Source organism: Lissotriton helveticus, chromosome 7, assembly GCF_964261635.1.
Source record: "Lissotriton helveticus chromosome 7, aLisHel1.1, whole genome shotgun sequence".
Lineage (NCBI taxonomy): Eukaryota > Metazoa > Chordata > Amphibia > Caudata > Salamandridae > Lissotriton > Lissotriton helveticus.
This window is the reverse complement of record NC_136068.1, coordinates 1,000,161,659-1,000,187,011: the sequence shown is the minus strand read 5'-3', so window position 1 is coordinate 1,000,187,011 and position 25,353 is coordinate 1,000,161,659.

Here is a 25,353-nt window from a genome sequence, read left to right as displayed (position 1 = left end):
CCTCCTCGTCAGTCTTCCTCACCACAGCAATAACCTATAAGAAAATACCAAAGCAACATTTGCTTTATGCATAAGGAATCACAATCCACACAGTGAAAGCTGAAACAAATGTTTAATGAAAACACAAGTGACACAGAAACAGAACTCAAGAAGTCACAGAGTCCAGACCGAAGAGGCAAAGGAAATGGAAGAACCACGATCCAACCTCAAGCTGGTAATGCATCACGAAGATATGAGGAGAAGACTATTTGGCCACCATCCAAATATTCTCCATGGAAACACCCTTAAAAGTGGCCCAAGAAACAGCCACAGAACGAATAGAACGCCCTAGAATCGGGTGCGAGGGAACCACAGACTGGACATAATAAGCCAACAGGATTGCCTCATTAATCCACCGGCTAAGAGTAGAAAGGGACAGCTTCAAGCCCTGATGTGCAACACCAAAAGTGACAAACAAAATGGCCACCTTACAAAAAGAAGCCGTGCAAGATAAATAAATCAACAAGGCACACTACACATCCAAAAGATGTAACAGAGACTCATCCCCAGAAGAAGGATCCGAAAAGAAAACAGGCAGGATGACCTCTGCTGACCTACGGAAGAAATAATCCACCTTAAGGAAACAAGTAGGATGGGACCGTAAGACCACCCTATCCTCCAGAATTCTCTAAAACAGACCCGACCTCAAGAAAGCCCCTAATTCACCATCACGCCTGGCAGAGGCGATAGCCACCAAAAAAAAACAACTTCAAGGTCAAAAACTTCAAGTCAACCGATTCCAGGGGTTCAAAGGGAACCCCTGTTAATGCCTTCAACACCAACAGAAGATTCCACGGCGGTAAAGACAACATGGGGCAAGGGCGTTGAAAGGTCAGAGAGCTTAAAAGACGAGCCACCAGGGGCTCAACTGCCACAAAATGAGCACCATGGAAAACCCGAATAGCCACCCACTCCCCCCGGAGGGTAGAAAGTGTCAAGCCCAAATCAAAACCCTCCTTCAAAAAATCCAGAACACGAGAATGATCCAACTCAGCAACAGACCAACCATGGCACAAAGACCAACCAGAAAAGTTGTCCCAATGCTCAACATAAGATTTCAAAGTAGAAGGCCACCTGGACTGTTGAATAAAAGCCGCAACCTCTTGGGAACAACCACTCTGGATCAGAGAACACCTCTCAAGAGCTAAGCCTGAAGACCCATTGACCGGAACACCGAAAGGGGCCCCGAAGGACCCATCAACCGATAAGAATGGAATGGCAACTCCAACAACAGAGGAAACCATGGGTGGTGAAGCCAACCCGGTAACACCAGAGGCACCAAGGCCCCTTCCCGCCTGATCTTCTGTAACACTGCCGGAATCAGGGGAATCGGGGGAAAAGCATACTACAGACCCAGTGGCCACAGGAAGGACATCACATCCACCCTCCAAGCCTCTTGGCAATGAATTATCATGCAGAAACAAAGGATCTTGCCATTGTCCGGGGATGCAAACAAGGACACCCGAACAACTTCTGCAACTTCTCGAACATCATCTGAGTCAGCAACAATGACCCCATGGAGGGAAACCCTCTGCTCAGACAGTCACCTACCACTTTCTTGCTGCCCGGCAGGTAAATAGCAGACAAGGACGCCAACTTCAACTCAGCCCAAGAACAAATGATGCGAGTGAGGCGACTGAGGCAACTGAGGGAATAAACCCTGCAACCCCCCTGATGATTGATGTAGGACATGACAACCTGGTTGTCTATCGGACTTGAACATGGTGACCCTTCAGCAAGGCTGAAAAAGCTAAGACTCCCAACTGAACTGCTTTTAGCTCCCTGTAATTGGAAGAACAAGGCATCAGTATCCTGTACCATTTGCCCTGCACCAAGGATTCATTGAGGGTAGCCCCCATCCCATCAGTTTGTTGCATCCGTAGTAACCACCTGAGACGGAGGTAACAGAAAAGTACTACCCCTGGATTGATGGTCCCCATTTAACCATCACCCCAGATCCTCCCTGACCTGCGCCGACATAGGAACCCCTTGAGTGAAATCCTGACCACAGGGGCGCCAATGGGACAAAAAAGGGTTTACAACAGGATACATATGGAGACAAGCCCACGGAACCATCAACAAGGAGGAGGGCCTCAGACCCTGCACCCTCAACCACAGTATCAAAGGAGGACAAGCCCTGGACAATAGGGACTGATTCTCTGCCATCAGCGTCATCTTCCGGGCCTGACGCAGAAATACCATGCCCAACAGAGTCATGAAACGAGCCCCAAGGTACGTCAGATCCTGAGTAGGAACCAGGCAAGACTTTCTCTGATTTATCAGAAATCCATGAGCTACCAGCACCTGGCAAGCCTCCTGGACATGAAGCTCTGCCTTCAATAAAGGAGAAGCAGAAATCCACAAATCATCTAGGTAAGGAAAAACCTTAATACCCCTCCCATGTAAAAGCCCAAAGAGGGGGGCAGAACGTTTTTAAAGATACAAGCAGAGAAACACAGGTCAAAGGGTAATACCATGACCTGATAATGAAGGCCCAACACACAGAAGCGTAGAAACCTCTGGGACACCTGATGGACAGGGGCATGTAGATATCCATCCTGTAGGTCCAGTAAGGCCAGAAAATCTGCTTGATTGATCAAAGGAAGGATCACCTGTAGGGACACCATCTTGAATTTGACAGGAGGGATTAACCAATTCAACCACTTCAGATCCACCATAGGCCTGAGGTCGCCTGTATACTTTTCCACCAGAAAGAGAACAGAGTACACCCCAAGCCCTGTCTGCTCCGGTGGTACTGGAACCACAGCACCCTTGTCCACACAGCACCCTTGTCCACAAGACAATGGACCTATGCCAAGTGTGCCTCTCTCCTCAACTCATCTCTGGGACAGTGAGTGACCCACAAATTGTCTAGGGATGTCATGACAAACCCAATGTGAAAACCTTCTGACACCACCTGAAGGACCCATTGATCCAAAACAGTTCCAAATCAGCTTTCCACAAAGTGAGACAGGCGACCACTCACTGGCCCCACGCCCGGAGCCAGATTGTCAGGGTTTCAAGGCGGCAGAAGATGTGGAAAAAGCTGCATAGAACTGGGACTTGTCAGAGGAAGGAGTACTCCAGCAACACCCTCTTCCTCTAAAGGGCTGGGTAACCCTCCCTTGACGAGCTGGACCAAAGGCTCTACGTGCCCCAAACAATTGGGAACGTGCCAATCTCCCAGAGGCCGAAAGTTTACAATCTTCAGCAGACTTTTTGACCATCTCCTCCAAAGGAGCACCAAAGAGCTTAACTCCGAAAAAAGGAATTTTCATGAGCAAGCCCTTTTGTGCTGCATCAGCCTTCCAGGAACGCAACCACAACTGCCGACGTGCCACAATAGAAGACCCAGCAGCAGAGGCCGCCGCCCCAAGGTATCAAATGAAATGTCAGAAAGGAGCCAGACCTGTTGCTCCATCAGAGCAAGAATGGGAGAAATGTCCTGGCCCTGGTACAACAACTCAGCCAATGACTGGAAGTCCTTTAATAATGACTGAATGGCATACGAGGAATAAGTAGTAGCCCTAATAGAAAAATTGGAGGCAGCAAAAGAACGTATCACAGCCACATTACCCTTCTTATCCACAGGGTCAGCGGGAGAAACATCCTCCGAAATAAAAGTCCCCTGAGAAGACATGTCAGCTATTAAAGAATCAACCTTCACCGAGGCAGGAAACCTAACTGCAAAGTCCTGCAATGGGCACCTTTTTGCCAGAAACTAGGGTAAATTATTCCTATTGACAACTTTCCACTCAGAATCCAACACTTTCAAAATAGAGGAGTGAAGAGGCAATAACTCAGGTTCTTTTCACTGGTATTGGGAAAAAAATAAGTATCCTCCACATGAACACCAGACTCCAGGAACAACAGATTAGAGCGAATATGATGAAGGCCGTGTTTTAGATCAGATCCCTGAACAAAACGACCCTTAAGCTCAACATCCTCCTCACCATCAGAGTCAAGGGAGGGACCAGGATCATGCCGAGGCTTCTGTGAAGGAGGCAAGTGTGCAAGAAGGGCGTTCCTGTAAGTGGGGTTTTTGTTGAAGGTGTGCACCTTGCATGTTCGCCTCGTTTGATTGTCAAAACGCTGCACTCAGTCTCTTTGAATAGTTATACACCACGCTGTATTTGTATGTATATGAGGCGCACGGCTCCGCTTCACACTGAGCACAATTTTAAGATTCATAAGATATTATTATGGACTGTATCATGAACTGCCTTCTGTTTCATTCGTAGCACTTCATTTGATGATCCCTGATGAAGGGTCAAGTGATGACCCGATATGCATTGGGTTTGTGAAAATATGATGGATTAAAACACACAAAGGATTGAATTTAGAACGGACACAATTAATGAATATGGAGGCTGCTTAATGCATTGAATGACCAGTAAATCATTTAACCTATGAACTAAATCTGGAAGTAAGTGTCTAATTTTTTGAAGAAGTGAACTTAAATTAGTTGATAACACCTGCGTGTTAATGGAATAGTGCTCCCACGAGCAAGAAGGATCGCCCCTCTTGCACACTTGCCTGGATTGACCATATTGACACCACGGGACAGGGTGTAATGGTGGTTGCAGCACATATTTGGTAAAATTTCTTTAACATTTAGGCTTAAACGTTATATTAAAGTGTGCACATTGGCAACACATTTGTATTTCTTTGAAGGAGGAACAGCCTCCCTACCTTGAAAAACCTCAGCAACAGCTGCATGGATCATTTTTTCGATCACAGCCAAAGACGGCAAAGTTTCAGCAGGACCTGAAGTCTCCACAGGGCGGGACAAATCTAAAGCAGCACCTTCATCCATCATATCCACAGCAAAAATGGCAGGATAAAGCACTATGGCAAGCCAGGATGCTCAAATTCGTCCTTGTTGCCAGTGGTAAGTGGGCAGTGGCAGTGTCCCTACCGCTTTTAATCACGCTACCGGCGTGGCAGATAGGTGTCAGAGATGATGCTCTGGACTGGTTCGTGTCATTTCTATCTGACTGTTCCTTCCAGGTTCACGCTCCCCCGTACTCATCCGGCAGTTTTCCATTAGGCTGTGGTGTTCCTCAAGGCTCTGCCCTCAGCCCCACGCTGTTTAATGTGTATGTCCGCCCCCTGGCCACATTGGCCAGGGAACGTAACATCGAATTAATATCTTATGCGGACGATACACAGCTGATCTTCACCTTTTCTAATAACTTCGTGGGTGATCAAGCCAAATTCCAAGAGGATATCCTGGCCATTTCCAGCTGGCTAACGGAGAATTGTCTTCAGTTAAATTCATCCAAGACTGAAGTCCTCCTGGTTGGTCCGGACACTCAAAAGTGGGATGAGCGGTGGTGGCCTCCTTCATTGGGCTCACCGCCTACGCCTAAGAAGGAAGTTAAGAATCTGGGTGTGATCTTAGATGATGCTCTCACCCTGGATTCCCATGCAAAGAGAATAGCTGGTACTTGCTATGGTCGCCTGCGCTCTCTGAAACATATTCTTGGCTTCTTTGAACCTTCCATCCGTCAGACAATTGTCCAGGCTATGGTCTTATCCCATCTAGACTATTGCAATGTATTAATGCTTGGGTCCAATCTGACAGTCATCAATAGACTACAGAAAGCTCAGAACGCCGCAGCTCGCACCCTGTTCGGCCTGCCAAAACGTTGCCATACCTCTCAGGTCTTGCGAAGGCTCCATTGGCTGCCCGTTAAACAGCGCATTCAATTTAAAACCTTGTGTGTTATGCATAGAATGCTACATTGTTTAGGTCCTAAAATCTTGCAAGGAATCTGTTCCTTTTATGTTCCGCAGCGTGCACTCCGGTCTGTGGACCTTTTCCTTGCCTGTACTATCAAGATCCGGAGGTGCAGAGCTGGTGGCCGTTCTTTTAAGTTTCTGGCCCCACAACTCTGGAACTCTATCCCTCTAGGTGTACGTTCCATCACAAACCACCTACATTTTCGAAAACATGTAAAAACCTGGCTGTTTTCCTCTATTTAGGGTTCTGCGGTGAACAGATATCTTGCCGCATTCCTCCGGCTGTTATGTGATTGGACCTGTCTGCAAGCGCTGGGATGCCTCGTTGTTGGGGTAGCCATGCGCTATATAAGCGTTCTATAACATAACATAACATTAGTTATTACTACTGGTATGCTGTTACAGCGCTTGAGATCATTTTTAAAATACTCTTTTAATTCATTTGAGCACTGGTGTGAAAGAGAGCGGGTCGCTGTACTTGCGCTGCTTATATTGCGCTATTGCTTTATTTACCGGAGGACTGGCCGCATTTAGAACTCTGTTCTGCTGAGGCACTCGGGAAGCAGACAGGCAGCTACAGCAACCAATTACAAAGTACTGGACTCGCCCCTCCCTCCCGCCTCGTTCTGACGCCGGTGGCTAGCACCGTTTGAGCAGAGGGCGTAGAGGGTCCGAGCCAGCTACTTCCTGGATTCCATCTGCAGCGCTCTAGCTGTTGGGACGCTGGGGGGGATATAAGGCGGATGTGTCCATCAAGGCATTTGGCCTGGAGTCGTGATGACTTACTGGCCCTCCGGGGTATACAACCCGGACCTTGCCTGCACAAAATGAAGGCGGACGATATCCTAGGATGTAACTACTGCGATTTCGCCTTCTATCAGGGTGTCGCGACACCAAAGGGCCATCATGCACTGGTCTGCGGTCTATTGAATGTCCGCTCCTTGCGCAGGCATTGCCTTGACATGCACGATCTCCTTAGTAATAAACAATGGGATCTGGTCTTCATCACGGAAACGTGGCTTGACCAAGATTCCATGCCGGAGGTTCTCGACGCTATCCCGGAGGGGTATTCCCTAGTGAGGCTAGACCGGGAGACAGGAAAAGGTGGCGGGATAGCGATTATAACCAGACAGGGCCTCCATTGCCAATTAGAACAGGCTAAGATCGTGGGTGGTGAGGTCGGGGCATTTTCCATCTCTGTCAATGGCAGTTGCACTCTGAAGGGCCTTCTGATTTATAGGCCTCCTGGCACTGCTGCAAGATTCAGCGAGAGTTTATTCGAGGGAATTGCTGAGGCAGCGGTGCGAGTTGATAAATATCTGGTATTGGGTGATCTCAATCTTCACCTTGACGATCCCGCTGACAGAGCAGCTAGGGAATTTCAACTAAATATGAAAGTACTGCATCTTGAGCAGAAAGTCCTTAAGCCCACTCACCAACAAGGCCACACACTGGACCCGATTTTTGCTAATTGGGAACAGGTAGAAGTCTCCGATCCCATCCCTATTCCCTGGACTGATCACCACCTGGTGCCCTTCCTGATTTATATTCAGGGAGTTCGGCCGGTGAAACCGTCGGCCTCCAAACACCGCAGTCGACGATGGTCGAATTTTTCCCAAACTAAATTTAACTGGGCCCTCAAGGATAAAGGTCTCCCAGGGGGAGTGGGAATGGAAGCCATAAATACTAAATTTGATCAGCTCATCACGGAGGCTCTAGACCAGGTGGCTCCACTTGGCATAACAAGAGGGGGTGGCCGGGTGCAGAGCACGGCACCATGGTATGATAAGGAGGTGCGGGCAGCTAAAGTGGTGTGCAAACATGCAGAACGCCAATGGAGGAAAGCTCTTACGGTACACGCGAAAACAGAGTACACAGCTAAACGGCGTATCTACCATAGATTGATTAGGAAAGCCAAAACTTTATACTTTGGCACCAGGATTTTAGAAGCCGAAAATTCCACCAAAGAATTGTTCCTAATCTACAAAACGCTATCGGTAGGGAAACCTGCAGCGGTGCCGGTAGAGCTTTGTACAGTAGAGGGTTGCGACCGTATAGCAGAGTTCTTTGCCAAAAAGGTAGCAACAATCTACGCCTCCTTCCCACAGCAGACTGATCAGATTTCTAAGCCTTTGGAAACATCTCATGTATTAGGGAAACAACGCCTGTCTAGTTTCACCACCCCCCCGACTGAGGACCCTACTACACCCAGACGGCTAATGGGAAGCCTTGATGTCCTCGAACCACACATACGACATCTGTTGAACACCTCTTACGAGACACAGACTATTCCTGCTGCGTGGAAACAAGCGATTGTTCTCCCGCTGCAAAAGAAAGCGAATGTCAGTTTTGATAATCTTGAGAACCTGCGCCCTATCTCCCTCCTGCCATACATTGCGAAGATTGCGGAAAAAATTGCGAATCTCCAGCTGATGAAATACGTGGACGATACCTCTCTGCTCCACGATTCTCAGTTTGGTTTCCGCCCCCGTCATTCGACGGAGTCAGCCCTCCTTATGGCGGTGGAGACTTTGCGTCAGGGTGTGAATGAAGGCCAGACCATGGCCTTGATCCTGCTGGACCTCAGCGCTGCATTCGACACTGTAGCACACTCCATCTTGCTACAGTGTCTGAATGAAGGTGGAGTATCAGGAGCAGCGCTGGGGTGGATAAGATCATTTCTAACTGACAGACGCTTCCAGGTCCGGCTGGGTGACTGTTATTCGAGAGAGATTGGGTTGGGCCAGGGAGTGCCTCAGGGCTCGTCCCTGAGCCCTACCCTGTTCAATCTCTATGTCTCCCCATTGGCAGGAATTGTGGAGAAATATGGTCTGCGCCTAGTGTCCTATGCCGACGACACGCAGCTGGCCATCTCCCTCTCACGTACCCCAGATCTTGCGGCGGACAATTTCAGAAATTGCATGAAAGATCTAGCAACCTGGATGTCCGCCAACTGTTTAAAGCTTAACGGTAGCAAGACCGAGGTACTGATTGTGGGTGGGACGCCGGCTGCTTGGTCGTCGGCTTGGTGGCCGTCCTGCCTGGGGGAGACGCCTGTCCCTTGTCGGGAAGCAAGAAATCTGGGGGTCTGGTTGGACACTGGCCTGACCTTTGACACACAGGCCGGTCGTGTGGCTGGGGTATGCTTCGGCGTTCTGAAGACTTTAAAAAAGGTGTTAGATCTTCTCCCGCTTGCAGCTCGCAGAACGTTGGTGCATGCCCTGGTGACATCCCGCCTCGACTATGGCAATCTGTTATATTTGGGTGCCACGAGGAAAGTCACCAAACGCCTCCAGGTGCTGCAGAACGCGGCAGCCCACTTAGTACTGAGGCTCCCCAGGAGGTCTCCCTCCAAACCAGCGCTTCACGCACTCCACTGGCTCCCAGTTGCCAGCAGGGTGGAATTTAAATCTCTTTCCACATGCCACCGCATTCTGAATGGCAAGGCTCCTGCTTTGCTCAGAAGTCTGGTGACTGGGTATGAGCCCTCACGCAACCTTCGTTCCTCTTGCACGGGTCTTCTGACTGTGCCTAGAGTAAGGAAGGCACGCATGGGAGGTAGATCTTTCAGATACTTGGCGGCCAAGCACTGGAATGCTTTGCCCCTATGTCTGCGCTTAGAACCGTCTGAATCCATTTTTAGGAAAAAACGTAAGACTTTTTTATTTAGCAGGTAGACGACTGGGAGGGTGGGCGGATTGTTATCTCTCACTTATCACAGCGCGGGGACACGCCGGTGGGCGTACTTCCAGGCGCTTTACAAATGCCCAAAATGAAATGAAATGAATGACAACCCCCATACTGCCTAAGGATGCCCCCCCCGGCACGTCCAGGTGTGTATATCACCTCAATGCACAAATATGGCAATAGGTACGGCGCGCAGCACCAAAAAACAATGCCGGCACAGAGCCAAGCCCACAAGCCACTGAACCACACACCAAAAGCTCCCATGCCAAGAAGCAGAGGCACGCCGGGGAGTATATCACTAAGAACCTCACCGTCCCTGCCGGGAATGATGGCAACCAATAGGGGGAGCAAGTGACTTGCAAAAAAAACCAATCAAACACGCCAAGCCCGCAGAGTCCGCTACAGCAGGACCCGGCAGGTACGGCGTGGCAAACATGCCACAGTAAAAAACAAATACTGTGTACACCTGAAGTCCGCTAGAACAGGGCACGGGGAGCACATCAGCAGAGGTCGCCATCGTATGCCTCGCATACCAAGACCTCACGGGGCCCAAAGAGTCCGCTACAGCAGGACCGCAACCCCCCATTTACCTGAAACAGGAAACAGCACTCAGAGTAGTGCAGAAACAAAAAACAGGTCATGGTTAGTGTCTGGTATCGTTTAGTAGGATTAGTGTAAACAATGTGGGCAATGTTGGAGGGATAGGGAGACAAGTAAGCTAACTAATTTTACTGTGAGTTTCTGTGGAGGAGAAGGTTCATGTGTTATTACTGTGGTGTGGAAGATGGACGAGGAGGTAATGAAATAGTTGGAGGGACGTGCTAATCTATAATGTTGGTGAAAAAACAATGGTGGTGAAAAAAACAATGATATAAATGAACTAGTATGTGATTTCTGGCTGCAGTTGCTGCTAGTGCTGGTAACTATGTTATGTAATGTTGTCATGTCACATGGAACACAGATTGTGGAATGCAACTTGAGTACCAGAGGGTCAGTTACCACTGGTATTTGCTGGATGAGATGATTCAATAGAGTATCTCCTACCTTACCCACAAAACGAGTATGAAAGGTCTTGTCTACATGGTACCCTGGCGAAGAGCGCAGGTTTGATGAAATGAGCACCTCAACATCAGAGAGAAAGCACAGTGCAGTTCAATAGGTGGAGTGACATTGAAAAGTATTGTGATGTAGGCCAAATCTTTAAAGATTTACTTTGGTGATAAAGTTCCTGCTGCGGTGCTGTTGTGGTATTGCCATCAACAGAAGTGGCAAAAGAAGAGAAATATGCATTGTGACTCAGACAGGATACGCTTTAATGAGGTACTGCGTAGTGTGGGAATTGTGTAAGAAAGTATCTGATCCATAAACACGGCAAGTTGGGGCTGAGTGACAAGAGCAGACAAATTCCTATTGAAAGGTAGCACAACAACGTAGGTACGCCATGTTGAAATATTGGGCAAGCACTGCATTAAAGAGCATTGGATTATTACGGTATTGTGCTGATACACACACAAATGTACTGTTTTAAGCTGGCGATCGTCTTAAGTGGATTGATTTAGTCTGCTTAATGGTATGTAGTGACTGTAGGTGGCCATCTTTGTATATTGGGCTCCGTCCAAGGCGTATAACACTGAATTGGTCGTTTACTGAGGTGTTGCCTGTGAACTCTGACCTTGGGTATTACATCATTGGTTTAATGAAGTGTTGAGGGCAGCATTTCAGTTACTTGTGACTTTCTGTCAGAAGGTGGCTGTGCTTCAAGTGAAGTCAGAAGCTTTGCGGAGGTGAAATATTGCACCGAAGGCTGCCAGTTGTTTCTTCATCAGCTGTGATAGGCACACATGCTGTGGACAACAGTTTGATAAATGCAGTGATAAGCACACCAAATTGATAATTGGTACCGGCTATGGTGATAGGCGCATCTAGGAGTGCTATGATACCTAAAAAGCAATAAAGAAAATAGTGAAATATCAATTATTTTTCTAAGTGGAATGTGGAACATCAGTACGCTGTAGGAGAATGTGTGCCTGGCACTGTTCCTGGCACACCTTTGTTTTAGGGTGCTGCGGATATCCATATATATACTGGACCTTAATGTGAAAGAACAGAGAGGGTTAAATAAGTTTGAAACTTGCATTTTGAAGCTTGATTGCCATTGTTTACCCAGACTCAGTACCATCATGGAACAGTACCATTTCGTTCTTTAAGAACAAGGCAGAGAGGAGACAGTTGAAGACCATGTAATGAGTCTTAGGAAGCTTGCGACCACTTGGAAATTTGCGGGGTTTATTGAGGAAGGGAGAAGGTGTAGTGTAGTTCCTATCTTCCCAATAGGCTCTGCACATTGGAATAATACCTACAGCAGTAAAGGCCTAGGCCAGACGTTAACTTGGTCTACTACTGTCGATACTAGACTTAAAGTTTTGGGTTTGCCAGCTTAGCTCAGAGTTCGCTAGAAACTTTCTCGAATGTTCAAGGAGGACTTAACTTCCCTGATTAGACAAGAAGGGATTTAGTTTCTGACAACCATAGAACATGACAACTTTGTTCTCCCCTAATCAAGAGTCAATCTCGAGAGTCGTGTGAACAAAAGGCAATTTATTTTACTCAGTCAGTACGTGCATTCTTAGTCTCATCAGATTGTAGAGAAAAGGAAGAGACGGGCGTATTCAATAAAAAGGTGTCATTTATTGATCAGTCTCTTTTCTCGTACAAGAGAAATGGATCGATATTATTGCAATACTTATAGTTAAGTAAAGTGCATACATTAAAAGCAATAGTATAAAGTAATACTGTAAAAACATTGATATGGTTTCTAAGCCATATGATGTTTTAAAATGAATAAAATATATTACATACACATATACATTTGACTAAACGTACTCAACTGGTGTTTCTAGATACGCCTACCCCGTGTACCTGACCTAAGTCTAATACGTGGGCGGGAATAGAAAGTTACAGTTTAAGTTAAGTTTGTTTTTGCCAAGTGAATAACTAAAGAATTCTCTGTGAGGGGTTATTCAGTTCTGTACCTGGAAGTTAGGATGAATGAGGAATGGTATCTCTCTCTCTGGTCTCGATATTCCAGGCGGCCTGCGAGGGCTGCCCAGAAACGCCGGTGCTGGATTCTCGGCAGGAGAAAGCAGCGCGTCTCTCAGCGTGTCAGGAAGGCGGGGCTGCTGCCAGCGGGGTCTGCTCTGCTCTCGGCTTCGGCAAGTATGGCTGCTCCGTCTCGTCACCACGCGCGTGTTTGCATATGGCAAGATCTGTAATATTTATACCTTTAAGGTGCCGAGATTGACGTAAGGATGGACATAGATACGTCAATAAAGATGTCATACGACTTGCTCGTTAGCACATTCTTTTACTAAAGTTCTCGATGAAATCAAAACAATGGCCGCAGGGTTTTGCCCAGGTTGTCATAGGTTTGATTTGTTATGAGAACTCCGTATGCCTTATCAGGGGCTGGAGGAATATCGCTTGTCTAATTAGATCGCAAGCGTTATGACCTAATCAGATAACACGTTCCTGTGCCGTAGTGTGACTGCGTCAGATAACGGTATCTGCATCATGGGGGTTTTCTGCCTCATGGGCTGACTGCTAGTTAACTTGTAGGTTTGTTTAACTAGAATAGGGTCAGGAATAGGGGGATCGATTCAGAACCTATAGGAATACATGACACCCACTCCACGCTAACTATGGACATATTTACTAATCTAGGCATAGTATAACATAGTACAACATACTATAGAGTAGTGTGTATACCTTACCACCCCAAAATACATAAATGCATTTTGAAATTTTCAAATATACTGAAAAAAAATTGCAGACATATACAGGCCACGCCCCCCTCGGAGGCCACGCCCACCGCCTGCAGTACTTAAGGGACGCTGATCACAAGCGCTCCTACCTGACAACACGCTGCTCCTGAGGCGAAAAGCCGGGAGAGAGCTCCATGTTTTAAAATTGTATCTTGTGAAAGATTGTGTGTTTTTTTAACTAATTGCACTCACCCCAAGCCGCTGACCTTGACAAGCGGACCCCTCGGTGAAACCGGCGTGTAAAACGCCAGCGCCTCGATAGATCGACAGGCCACGCCCCCCTCGGAGGCCACGCCCACCGCCTGCAGTACTTAAGGGACGCTGATCACAAGCGCTCCTACCTGACAACACGCTGCTCCTGAGGCGAAAAGCCGGGAGAGAGCTCCATGTTTTAAAATTGTATCTTGTGAAAGATTGTGTGTTTTTTTAACTAATTGCACTCACCCCAAGCCGCTGACCTTGACAAGCGGACCCCTCGGTGAAACCGGCGTGTAAAACGCCAGCGCCTCGATAGATCGACAGGCCACGCCCCCCTCGGAGGCCACGCCCACCGCCTGCAGTACTTAAGGGACGCTGATCACAAGCGCTCCTACCTGACAACACGCTGCTCCTGAGGCGAAAAGCCGGGAGAGAGCTCCATGTTTTAAAATTGTATCTTGTGAAAGATTGTGTGTTTTTTAACTAATTGCACTCACCCCAAGCCGCTGACCTTGACAAGCGGACCCCTCGGTGAAACCGGCGTGTAAAACGCCAGCGCCTCGATAGATCGACAGGCCACGCCCCCCTCGGAGGCCACGCCCACCGCCTGCAGTACTTAAGGGACGCTGATCACAAGCGCTCCTACCTGACAACACGCTGCTCCTGAGGCGAAAAGCCGGGAGAGAGCTCCATGTTTTAAAATTGTATCTTGTGAAAGATTGTGTGTTTTTTTAACTAATTGCACTCACCCCAAGCCGCTGACCTTGACAAGCGGACCCCTCGGTGAAACCGGCGTGTAAAACGCCAGCGCCTCGATAGATCGACAGGCCACGCCCCCCTCGGAGGCCACGCCCACCGCCTGCAGTACTTAAGGGACGCTGATCACAAGCGCTCCTACCTGACAACACGCCGCTCCTGAGGCGAAAAGCCGGGAGAGAGCTCCATGTTTTAAAATTGTATCTTGTGAAAGATTGTGTGTTTTTTTAACTAATTGCACTCACCCCAAGCCGCTGACCTTGACAAGCGGACCCCTCGGTGAAACCGGCGTGTAAAACGCCAGCGCCTCGATAGATCGACAGGCCACGCCCCCCTCGGAAGCCACGCCCACCGCCTGCAGTACTTAAGGGACGCTGATCACAAGCGCTCCTACCTGACAACACGCTGCTCCTGAGGCGAAAAGCCGGGAGAGAGCTCCATGTTTTAAAATTGTATCTTGTGAAAGATTGTGTGTTTTTTTAACTAATTGCACTCACCCCAAGCCGCTGACCTTGACAAGCGGACCCCTCGGTGAAACCGGCGTGTAAAACGCCAGCGCCTCGATAGATCGACAGGCCACGCCCCCCTCGGAGGCCACGCCCACCGCCTGCAGTACTTAAGGGACGCTGATCACAAGCGCTCCTACCTGACAACACGCTGCTCCTGAGGCGAAAAGCCGGGAGAGAGCTCCATGTTTTAAAATTGTATCTTGTGAAAGATTGTGTGTTTTTTTAACTAATTGCACTCACCCCAAGCCGCTGACCTTGACAAGCGGACCCCTCGGTGAAACCGGCGTGTAAAACGCCAGCGCCTCGATAGATCGACAGGCCACGCCCCCCTCGGAGGCCACGCCCACCGCCCCCTACCTACCATTCCATAAGTATGTGCCTCCCCAGGAAGCGCAGCGGACGAGCGCAGCGGGCGCGACGATTGCGCGCCGAAGGCGCGCTTAAGGCAAGCTCGTCTGCGCTCGTCCGCGACCGTCCGGGGCAAGGGGCATGTCACTCTGCTCGCCCTACCAGCTATTCCTCTTCCCAACTACGTTGTCTCCAGGGCCCTTGGTCACTACCTGCCCCCACTCGCTCACGCATTATGGCTCTCGGCCTATCTCCACCCGCCCCTCCTGCCATTCCTCTCCCCCAACCTGCCCCCTCTCCTCCTCCCAGAGGTAGCGCTACTCCTGCTACCCCTAGAGCCCTTACGGCTCTTTATTTAAACACTAGGTCTGCAGTAGCTCACGCCCATGAGCTTTCGGTTCTACTGGATCTTCATGTCCCTGACTTGCTTTTCTTAACGGAAACTTGGTTCTGCGATGACTCCCTCCCCGTCCTCTTGGCTACTCTTCCAACGCCATATTACGCTATCCGCGCTGATCGCTTAAATGGCAGAGCCGGGGGCGGGGTGGCGGTCATTGCTCGAACCGACCTTCCCTTTACAACCTTATCCTTACCAGATATTGCTACTACGGAGTATCTTGCCATCCACACTACCTCCGTCATGCCCCCTCTTACTTGTATACTTATCTATCGTCCCCCTCAATCCGCGTTATCATTTCTTCCGGACTTCCTGGAAGTCTTGGCTACTACTACAGTCAATAATTCTTCCATTTTGCTTTTGGGTGATTTTAATTTTTGGCCCTCTGATCCAGCGGAATGTTCATCTTCTAAAGAATTCTCAGACACTCTCCACTCTCTTAATTTCATTTCTCATATTCACTCTCCCACCCACATCAAGGGTCATACTCTTGACCAGATTTGGTCCCTAAATTGCCCAGTAGAGTCCCCCTCTGTCTCGCCCTGCACTTGGTCTGACCATCATCTTATCTCTTTTTCGCTCCTTATCCACCCTCAGGTCAAGCCCTCACTCCCGAAAAACATCTGGGTGCGTGCATGGGGCCGAGTGGACCCGGACAGTCTAGCTTCCCTACTCACCACTTCCCTTCCCTCCCTGAAAAATCTGCCTATTCATTCCCAGGTCAAGGCCATTGATCTATGGCTCTCTGCAGGCTGTGACTCGGTTGCCCCCTTGAAGCGAGTCTCAACCAAACGAGAGAAGGATGCCAATCAGTGGTTCAATCAAGATCTAAAAGCCACTAAACTAGCGGTTCGCCGGGCGGAGCGAGCTTGGAGGAAAAACTATTGCCCCTTTTTGCGACTAGAGTTTATTAACATCTTGACTCTCTACAAAAAAAACATCTTGGAGGCAAAAACCATCTATTTTTCCTCCAAAATACTCGCAGCCGAAAACAAATCGAAGGAAATCTTTTCGATTATCCATAATCTGGCGTTTTCGGACAGAACCTCCCTCAAATCCACTCCCTCCCAGGATCTTTGTCACTCTCTCAATCATTTCTTTATTCAAAAAATTGCCATTATTAAAACCAACACCCCCCCTCCTTCCCCCTCTTTTGTGGACCCTCAGTGCCCTTCCCCTAAGGAATACCTCACTGCCCTCCCACCTCTAACTCAAGAATCTTTGACTGCTATAATCCCACTCGTCAAATCTGGTTCTCCACTAGATCCCTGCCCGGCCCATATTCTCCGTCACATCTTCCTCAGCTGTCCTGACCTTCCTCTCCACGCTCTTAACAGTTCTCTCTCTCAGGGCGTGGTACCTAACTCACTTAAATCCGCCGTCATTGTCCCCATATTGAAAAAACCGGGCGCTGATCCCTCAGTTCCAGCCAACTTTCGCACCATTTCCCTCCTGCCGTTTCTGGCGAAAGTTCTCGAGCGCCATGTTACTTCTGCCTTGAGTTCTTTCGTGGAGAAGAATGGGGTCCTCGCCCCCCGCCAGGCCGGGTTTCGCCCCGCACACTCTACGGAGTCCGTAGTGCTGTCGGTCCTTGACAACCTCAGGGAGGGTATGGATACCAATCAACCTCAGGCCCTGGTCCTCCTCGATCTCTCAGCCGCTTTTGACACGGTGGATCATTCCATCTTGCTTTCCCGTGTCAAGGCGGCGGGGATCGAGGGTACGGCGCTGGTCTGGTTATCCTCCTTCCTGAGGGACCGCACCCAGGCTGTCCGCCTGGGTGACTTCACTGCGGACTTCTGTAATGTTCAGTGCGGGGTCCCCCAAGGCTCCTCCCTCTCCCCCCTCTTATTTAACCTATACATCTCCCCTCTTATTTTTTCACTGCAACAAATGGAGGTCGCCGTGTTTAATTATGCGGACGACCTCCAGCTTGTCTTTAACCTTTCTTCCTCCCCCGACTCTGCTCTTAATTTTCAAACCATCATGATTCACATCCGTGACTGGATGAACCACAATCATCTTAAACTCAACCCAGACAAAACAGAGCTGGTGTTGACGGGTGGTTCATCCAGCCCCTGGTCCCCTATCTTCTGGCCCCCTTCCCTTGGCCCCCCTCCTGCCCCCGCAACCTCAGTTAAAACTCTCGGCATCAAGCTTAATCCCCAACTCACCCTTCACTCCCAGGTCAGCTCCGTGGTCTCTTCTTCCTTTCTGGCACTGCGTACCATACGCAAGGTGTCCCGTTTTTTCTCATTTGATGCACTTAAACTGATTACTCTTGCCATGGTCGTGTCCCGCCTGGATTACGGCAACGCCCTATATGCAGGTATTCCTGCATATAGTCTTCGGCGGTTGCAGCAGATCCAAAACCAGGCGGCGCGCCTGGTGTTTAAACTCCCTAAATCCCACCATGTCACTCCCCTCCTAAAGTCCCTACACTGGCTTCCTGTCTGTGCCCGTGTCCAGTTCAAGCTTGCCTCTATCACCTTCCAAGCGCGACTGGGCACGGCTCCGGCTTTCATCTCATCTGAGATTGTTCCCTATGTCCCCGCCAGGGAACTGCGGTCTTCTACCCAATCCCTCCTTACGGTCCCACGGTTCCGGAGAAAGAAATGGGGAGGCTCTAAATTTGCGACTCTTGCTCCGATTTTTTGGAACTCACTGCCTTTGCAGCTCAGAGCTTCTACTTCGTACCTACTGTTCCGGAAACAGCTTAAGGCCCATCTCTTTGCTAAATCTTTTTAACTAATAATCTGAGCTTTCCCCTCATGTTTAGCTCCTTGTCAGTTTAGCGCCATGAAACCGCTGGTGTACGTGCGCTGTATAAATAATTTTAAATAGAAATAGAAATAGAAATAGAAATAGAAAAATAAATATATATGGTATGCACTCAAGCTGTAGAAAAATGCCAAAGTAATCGCATTTGTATACATTATTGCTTATTTGGTATATGAGAATTACACATGAAATGATGTCTTACAGAAAAAAGTTTCGAGACCATTCCATCACAGAATAAAATATTTTTATGAACATGCCAGCGGGCAGCTAATGTCTATAAGCTATCAAAAATTTTTTTAGAAACCTTAGTTCTCTAAGAATAGTTCTTACTTTAAGCAGAAGATAGTGTCCCGAAAAATATTCAAAAATATTTGGGGTTGCTGGAAAAACTGCTGTCCGTGAACTGGAGCGAAAATGTTCATGTGACTTTATTTTTAAAGTTGAAGGCCGAATTCAGGGAACGCCGTGTGCGAGCTTGCTCAAAAGTCTCTATTTCTGTTCGGGTGAGAACATCATATCATTTAGGCTCTCGAAAAAACTGTCAACAGCTTCCTGGGAAAGTTCCACTAATTCGGAAATAGGTGTAATCATGCATTCTTGCGCATGATTGTCTCCATTGACATTCTGATTTGTATTACTGACAGAAGGTCGTACCTGTTCGATGCTGCTTTCATCTTGAACTTCACTACCCATCAATCGTAGTTGTGAAGCTTCCACGAATGCCGTCATCAGGATTGGTAGCCTTTGAGGGCAGCACAAAGCATGAACCTTGATCGGGCTCCACAATGTTTCTGCATCCATCGGCGCATCCGATTGTAGCGTCAGACAGGTGTCTAACACGCATTCTTCTCCGCATAGCAGACACCTCAATACAGGTAAAACACATCTTTGCCACATTGGTCGAAATGATAGAAACCAAGTCATGTTCAGGTCTCTAAGCCGGGAGAGTCCCAGGATTTTTGATATCCGGTCCCGGTATCCAATGGCTAGGATTGTTTCTTCCCTTGTCGCAAGAGTTTTGTCTGTGACATGGGTTGCCATAACGAAAAATCAGGACTAAGAATAGGATTCCTTCAATTAGTCCCAGGATCAGGGGAAGTCCGCCAAAAATCGAATGGACGAAATCTGGAAAAATACCCAGTATGGCTTTGAATGGTGTTAATGCCATCGAAAATACTGTCTTAAATACCTTTGAGACCCCATTGGTATCAGAAATATTTAAGATTTCACTCAGGATTTCCGCGAAATGTACGGGGGAATTAGTTGATAATAATGTATGTATCTCTGCAGTCGTCCTTGCGACTTATAGATCATACGTTTCTTTTGATGACGAGAGCCTGGTAGGCGTCTGAAGAAGGACTGTTTTCATTCTGCTTAAAGTATCTATTCGAATAGAAGTAATTTTCAAATCGGGCCATGCCCTTGCCTCCCTGTCTGGGAAGGAGCTGGGGAACAATGATCGTCCACAGCACTTGACCTTCGCAGTTGTAGTAACTAGATAAGGAGTCCCGGGCATAAGACTACAACATCTGCGGTCTACAATAAGAATGTAACTCCCATTATAGAGTCTTTGAAAGAATGGTTCTATTTCAGTTGCAGGTGCGCCTTGCTGGTGACATGAAAGGTTGTATGAATTCCCTTCACAGGCTCCATGCAAACTAATTCCGTTACACAGAAGCGTGCCGCTTAGTGACATCGCACAATTGTTGCCACTAAGAAACACTTTCTGTCCTTTATTACTGACACATGCATGTGAATAGGGCAGGTTCCATGTTGTTTTTAGGTACCCCTTTCCCAATTTCTCGTACATGCCAGCCTGTATATATTTTTGGCAGTATTGAAACCTGAAGGTTGAGATAGGAATATTTATGATTCCGTGTATTATCCATTCACTGACAGGTCGTTCTGACATTGTCATTGGTAATCGTTCTAGTTTTTCAATGCTCAAGATTGTATAATCAGCACCCTTTTGCGCCATACCGATTTGTCTATCAGTAAGGTTAAAGATTTGGAATAGTGACGTTGTGTTGATTAAACGCCAAGGCACATAGCCTGAACGCAGATTTTGTAACGTCCAGCCTAGCTGTACAATAGAACGCAATTGTGACTGACCGTGTTGTAATAACAGTAAGTCCTGCGATAATATGTCGATTGCTGAAGACACAATGCTGTCCAAAGAAAAAATTCTGGAGGACAGAGTCATTAACCCATTGTCCACTACAGAAAGTGATTTTTCCAAATTAATACGGTCAATTTCCCGTATTCTCTCTGCTGTCTCAATTTGAGTAACCTTCCAGGCCTCATTGTATGCTGCATATACAGAGGCTGCTATGAAACGCTTTTGACGCTGTTTGCGTGGTCCCAAAGTGAAATCACGCAAGTCAGCACCATCAGTAAGTAAAGTTAGGTGTTGCTTAATTTCTGCCAGTGTGGAAGTTTTTAGCCATTGAAGGCATAATTTGCCCACACTGTAGGTGGTTATTATCCCTGGGTGATGTCTTTGAGGATATCTAGGGTCTGGCCTGTTCATTTTGAAACCCTGTGTTTTGTTCAGGAATCTGTCTTGACAGTTATTAGTATCTGTGGGCCAGATCAACCACTGTTTCCAATCAGGATGTGTTCTGTTTTGGTTTAATATATGGTTTACGTCTATCTCTTCATCTGTATCAGAGTTATTGCTAAACATTGTTGGCTTTGGAATAGACGGTTTAATTAAATCTTTGATTTTGGCTAAGCCAAGACAGGTGGTTTGTTGAACAGTGTCATTTAAAAAGATCATTTGTTCTGGGATCATGCAGGCTCTAAACAAAGCTTCTATACCCTGTACTTGCCATTCTTTTGTACCCCAAACACTTTTCAACTCAACATTTTTGTCCCAATAATCAAATCCAAAAGTATTCATTTGTTCATAAAATGAGTCTGAATATAACAATTTTGTGTTGGTTATCATGGTTTTGGTTCCTGTCTTGTTTGACAATTTAAAATAAAATGTTTCAGCGTTACTTCTGTTAAAACCTGAAAAATATGAATATTTGTCGTAAACGGTTCTTGAGCTCCCTTTTGGAGGTGTTGCACAATGTTCCCATTGATTATAATTTAAAACATTTCTAGGTTGTGCATATCTATGTAAAAAGTGGTTACCATAGTGGTTATAGCAATACATACTATCATAATTTGTAGAACCCTGCAAATAATCATGTTTGGTAAATTTAGCAGACATTACTAAGTCAGACATCATATTATTAATGCTTTCGAAGTCCCAATCATCAGCAAATGAGTTTGATTTTGCAAAGTCACTCAAGGAGATCTTAATTTGGTGTGGATATTTCAGGATCTCGACCGGACCATAAATTTCATAGTCAGTGTTGTCCCAGGCTACCCCACCAGGTATTGGATTGGCTGTGAAGTTGGCTGAAGAAAGTTCTCTTTTCTCGACGTGCGAAGATGTGTGTGGTTTGAGGATCAAGTTGATGTTCTGACTTGCTGTGTCCATTTTAGCATATTTTCCCTCAATGAAGCGTCCCAAAGTAAGTACCATGATGAGCCAAAGTATGAGGATAAATGCACCAAAACCCACCCAAAATTCAATCCATGGAGAAATCAGATATGTTTCTTTCAGTTGTTTCAAAAGTTCTTTAGCTTTATCTTTAAAGGTTTTTGATGATGGCTGTGTTTTTGATTCAGTGAAGCCTTCAGAGGAATCATCGAAGTTTATGAAGTAGCCGGATGCAGTTCTGTCAATTGTTCCGATTGGTTCAGGATTTTTGTTTCTTGCATTTTAACTTGGTACTTCATTATAGATTGGTGTGTCTCTGCTAAATGTTTTTATTTGGGTTTTCAGAGGTCTGAGTTCTATTGCATTGTTGCATAGTGCTTGTTGTTCTTCTGTAGGCGTTTCGAATGTGATGAGCCTCTTCGTTAGGACCTCTGTACTGGTAGCAAACCTTGGTGTTCTGCTACTTATTGGGAGTCCACTTGGCCTACTGTTTGTTATCGGCCACATGTTGTGGTTTTACCAGGTCGATTGATACAACTCGGTTCTCCTTTTTACCAGCAAGTGGCGGTAGTACAACTGATCTTGTCCCGTTGACAGACAAGACTGGAACTGCTTTTCTGTAAGAAGGCCCAAATTCCTTCTTTACCGCGATCTTTTCCCTGACTAGATCCCCGACTTTTGGAATCCAGACAGGTCTTGCTGGGACAGGTGGTGGTTCTTCAGTGGTTGTTGGCTGTTGTTTCAACTTTATGTTGCTCAGGTCTTTTCTTTTTTTGTTTAAGTCCTGTAAAATAGCCAAACGGTCTTTGATATCAAAGCTTTTTTCTTTCACCACTGAAGTCTGACTATCAATGTCAGAGATCATGATCCTAGTTCCAAATAATAATTTGTATGCACTGAATCCCTTCAGAGAATTTCTTGGCAAGTTATTGAGACTACGTCGGACACTTATTAGATGTTTGACCCACCCAGCTCCCGAACCTAATGTCCTTTCCGCTATAGATTGCTTTATGCCTTGGTTTTTTCTTTACACCATCCAGTACCCTCAGGAAGGAAGTGAGAAGATTCCCGCTGGGCTGTGCTCATTTGGCCATGTTTCCCCCCAGGCTGGTGTGCTTGAGTGAAAACAATGGTCAAACGTAGCATGCTCTTAGCGTATATGCCATTTAGACTCGCAAATCTTGTATAACAGTCCGGACGTCAGCCGAGTGCTGGTGATCTACATTATAAGTGGAACTAGCCTGTATATGTTAATCGCAAGCCCTGCTTTTTACTGCTGATATTATCTACCGTAATACGACGAGGTATCAAACTCTTTCTCTCCCCACTGCGATCTCTATTGCAGTTTGGGCAGCGTTTTACAAACATGGTATGATGCAGGCTCATGCCTGGCCACCAGTACCGTGATTGTAATTCTACCAGAGAATCTTTTAATTTAAGGTGTCTGAGACCCTCGCCCATGTGTGCGTCTGCGATTAACAAGTTTCTCCTGTCCATGTTTGGAATCACTCTATCCCCCACTCCAGGGATTCGAGCAAAAGGGACGGAGTTTGCATCGATTATGTATGTATAATTGAGTGGATAGTTGATCGGTAACGCTGAGCAGTCGCCTTTTGATGACGTTTTCACCGCCAGCACTGTTTCACCGTCAATGTACTTTAATGTACGCTTTTTTCGAACTACGGGAGCCGAGTTAGTGGCTGCCGCTGCGGCTGTTTCAGCCAATGAATTCCCTACAACGTGAACGCCATCACGCTGATGACTCAGTGAGTGAGTCACATGAGTCTTTGGTAGTTCTTTTTGTAAAAGAGCTATTTGTTCCCAGAGCAGTTTCTGCTTTATTGGTGCATCTGTGTCATCTTTGTAACCGTTTTGAATCCATGCCTGCAAATCGCTGTTATATGATTTGATGCAGTAATATGAATCTGACACTATAAGTGTCGGGAATTCGCGATCCGCATTATCTAGCGCCATTTTCAAAGCTAATATTTCAGTTTGTTGTTCTGAATTTGTTTCTACTGAGTGTGATTTTGTTAATAGAGGTTTTAGTTTACCTCCGCGCCACACTTCTTTTGTAATCTCAAATGTGGGGTTGTATGCCTGTTCTCCCCAAACGGGGGGTTGAGCATGTCCGTCTGTATAGATTACACAGGCGTAATGTCGTAGCGGCAGAATGTCGATTGGCAGAGGATATATATATATTTTTTTTCATATTCTAGATTTTTAATTCTTCTAGTTCTAGAAAATTGTCAGCCAGGCTATACTTGATAATTCATATCCTACGAACAGGACTTACAGATGGGCAATTCTGGACTTTTTAAAGTTGAATTTGTAACCCTCTGCAGCGAACCCAAGTATTATGGTGTTCACCCTCTTCAAGTGAGTATCCAAGTCATCATCTGTTAAGTAAATGTCGTCGACATAAGATAATGCTTCATCATCATATAGTTGTAGTAATTCTGTTACTCTCGCTGAGAATACCCCCGGGCTGTTCTTGTACCCCTGGGCTAATCGACAGAATTGCTTTTGAGTGCCATTTACTGAGAATGCAGTTAAATATCTGCTCTCTGGTGCTATGTTTTGACAAAAGAATCCATTGGAGATGTCCAAGGTTGTTTTGTATTTTTTGCGCACTATGTTATTCATTAGTGCAGCACTGTGTGAGTTTTGCACTGCAAAGGTTTTGCAACATGTGTTAAGGTGTCGGTAATCCAAAACTAGACGATATGAATTGTCTGGTTTGGAGACCGGAAACAAAGGATTGTTCATTTGTGAGGTGCAAGTTTCAATCACCCCCGGGTATTCTAGCTGATCTAGTATTTCATTTACCTGTTTTTTAGCTTCTTGCTTAATTGGGTACTGCCTTTGTGCAGTAGGCTGTGATTTTAACTGGATTTTGTGAGGAGGAGAATCCTCATCCCATCCTACGTGATTTTTATATAAAGCAGGAGCTAGAGCCACTGCCCACTTTCTAGCAAGTGTGTATTTTTTATGAATTGGAATTTGATTTGAGAAGGCAGGCATAATTACTTCTTCGCCATGAGGGCACTCCCTGACAAACTCTGGTGGCCAGTCTTTTTCAGCTAGAAGGATATCATAGCCCTTGGAGAGATTATCCCAAAATAGTCCCCTTATTTTCCTAGTCTTATCTCCCTCTATACGTAATGTTATCTCGTATATCTTGTGGGGTTTGCTAACTCTGGTGTCTGCAGTTTCCACTTGAAGATATTCATTCGTGTCCACTGTCTCCAGATGATTCATAAGGACTTTGCGAGCTATGCTCACTTCTGCTGCACTGTCTAGCATTGTCTGAGCCCACTCTCCGTTTTTTAGTTGTGTCCTCAGTATTCTCGGCATTGTTAACTACCTTGATACTGGCCACCTTCTTTTTTGGAAATTGTAATTTCTTTTTTAGCTGAGCAGGTTCCTTGTCTTTGGACTTGGCGTGCTCTTCTCTTTGTTCTGATCGTCCTCTTCTTTCCGATTTCTGCGAGGAATTCTGAAAAGATTGAGAGGGACGTGTATCAATGTCTTGATATCTATCAGGTTTTTTTATATTATCCCTATTTCTAAGGT